This window comes from Dipodomys ordii, unplaced genomic scaffold (genome assembly GCF_000151885.1).
Source record: "Dipodomys ordii isolate 6190 unplaced genomic scaffold, Dord_2.0 Scaffold21, whole genome shotgun sequence".
Classification (NCBI taxonomy): Eukaryota; Metazoa; Chordata; class Mammalia; order Rodentia; family Heteromyidae; genus Dipodomys; species Dipodomys ordii.
Window position 1 is genome coordinate 4,173,288 of NW_012267237.1, and position 2,592 is coordinate 4,175,879.

At 54.3% G+C, this 2,592-nt stretch overlaps 1 long non-coding RNA gene across 1 annotated transcript in view; it reads right to left on the minus strand.

The window, feature by feature from the left end:
* Positions 1-1,375: 1,375 nt before the first annotated feature.
* LOC105983783 overlaps positions 1,376-2,592 on the minus strand; it is a 2,553-nt gene continuing 1,336 nt past the window's right edge. Inside the window, exons 2-3 of the long non-coding RNA XR_001174961.1 lie at positions 2,212-2,462; positions 1,376-1,539 (exon numbers count right to left, since the gene is read on the minus strand). This is a non-coding gene — a long non-coding RNA (uncharacterized LOC105983783). The remainder of the gene's footprint in view (positions 1,540-2,211; positions 2,463-2,592) is intronic.

Sequence of the window (2,592 nt, forward strand, 5' to 3'; positions counted from 1 at the left end):
CAGCCAGTCCTGACGGGGCCTCCCAGCTCACATCAGTATGCACTATGATCCTTCCATTCACAGTCAGTATCTACACAAGTCATTCAGTCACTCACTAGTCTGTTATCTGCTACAACACTGAACTTCCTGAGACTAGATCATCGGTGAAGTGGTTGCAGGGGCTCGTAGATTGGGAGTCTAAAGGCCATGGTGACAGCTCTTTTGAGGACCCCTTGACTATTCCACCTGAAGGAGGATGGGCTACTGGTGTGAACAGCTGTTAACCCATCACAACCCACGTACCACTCAGGACTACACTTCCAATGCACCAACACACGAACCTCTGGGGTTGCAAGGGCATTCAAAGCATTGTCATGGCCCTAGCAAGGGCTCCGTCTACACACACAGGCCAGCAGACAGCAGCCCGGGACTTGGGGTAAACTGCTCCCCAAACTCATCCGGGGGCATTGTTGCCTGGGGTGGCATAAAATGTGTCTGAGCCGGCTGTGAGTTATGGTGATGCCGCTGCCGAGGGCTTCCTCTAGGCCCAGGCAGCATTTGGGCAGCTGTGCCCACGGGGTGTGGGTGCAGACAGAGGCCACCCTGCTTGCGTACGGTTGAGCAGGCCCAGCTGCTGCGCTTTGATACTGCTTCTTCACTAATAAATGGGTGGGAGAAGACTTTGTGGAAGTCAAATAAGAGCACACAGATCCGATGGCCTCTGCAGTATCCGCTTTTCACTTTTTGTTGTTGTTGTTGGTGGTGGTGGTTGTGGGGCTTGAACTCTTGGCCTGGGCACGGTCCTTCATCTCAAGGTGAGTGCCCTACCTTAAGCCACAGCGCCACTTCTGGTTTTTTGAGTGGTTTATTGGAGATGAGAGTCTCACGGACTTTCATGCCCAGGCTGGCTTTGAACCTCCATCCTCAGATCTCAGCCTCCTGAATAGCTAGGATTACAGGTGTGTGCCACCAGCACCTGGACACTTTTTTTTTTAATGTTAACCATCCTTATGTTAAATAAACTCATAAGAACCGGGCGCTGGTGGCTCATGCCTGTAATCCTAGCTACTCCAGAAGTTGAGATCTGAGGATCACCCTTTGAAGCCAGCCCTAGTAGGAAAGTAGGTAAGACTCTCATCTCCAATTAACAAAAAAAATCAACAAAACAAACAAACAACCCTAGAAGTGGAGCTGTGGCTCAAGTGGTAAAATACTAGCTTTGAGGAAAAAACAGCAAACTCAGGGAGAAGCGCACAGGCCCTGAGTTCAAGCCTCAAGACTAGCACAAAAATAGATATAAATGCATAAGATTTTACAAGTAGACAATTCTTGTTTGCCTTGTCATCAAACAAGAGAGGGTTGGGTAAAATAGCACAGCCACGCCATGGGAGGCCCTTGTCTCTTAGTCCTTCCTGGAGACCCGGCAAGGTAGCCGCCTCCTGCCCATCTGCCACAAGCGATGTGAGCTGTCTTCCTAGACTTGTCCTAATCTCAACCCAGGCAGTCAGGAGAGGCCGCCTGTCACAGGAGGCTGACGCGTCCTTTCACGGTAAACACATCCTAATGATTCAGAACACAGTGGGAAATGTAAGATGTTAAGAACGAAAAGACAACGTGTGGGGTTCATAACCAGATGAGTCTGCAGCCAGCCACCAACCACAGTGGGGTTATCTGCGTGCAATGTCCCGACACACGCAAATGGTCAGGCCGTGCAATGTCCCGACACACGCAAATGGTCAGGCCCTCCCGGCTTCCGATCGGCTCTGAATTAGCCTTTTACTGGAAATTTCACCAGACTGAAATAATAATAAGCGTGGACAGGTTTAAAAAGGGTAGGTAACAGGAAGGTTGGGCCTGCAGTCCCCCTTGACCTCGGGAGGTGGCAGGTTCGCCTCCACGCAGCTGTAGCTTCTCCCTGGCATTGTTGGACAGGGCCCCAAGCTCTGCCCGCCTTCCGTTCCTGGGGTCCCCTGCCGTCCAGCGCAGCCTCCACGCATGGCAGGGCCTGGAGTGGGGCCGATGGGGGGGCGGACTTGAGCCCCTGTCACCGTCCGGGAAGTCCTGCAGGAGGGGGCGGCCGTTCTCTAAGAGATCTGCGGCCAGCTTGCGCCCACCTCCCCTCTGCCCACCACCCCTCCCCTGGCTCCCCCCACGACCCGTCCTCAGGAACGTGTCCTGAGCTCGCCCTCGTCCCGCCACACAGAACCTGTGGGCGGACTAGTGGACACTAACATCTGACCCCAAGGAGCCAATCATCAATCAGGGTCACATCCATCCGATTCAAAGGAATCAATCTCCCTTCGGGGTCTCGTCCATCTGATAAGAAGGAACCAATCATCAGGGTCACATCCATTTGATTCGCAGGCATCAATCAGGGTCACGTCCATCGGATTCGAAGGAACCAATCATCCATCAGGGTCACGTCCATCCGATCGGAAGGAATCAATCATCTGGGTGCGTCCTGTGCTGCCCCTCAGACCGCTCTCAGGACGAGAAGTGGGGTCGAGGTTCGCGAGGGCCCCTGCCATCCGGGGTGAGGGCCGTGTGCGGCGTCCGGCCGTCCCTCCCCAGCCCGGGTCCCCGGAAGCACGGGGGAAGGGGAGAGCAGCCCCG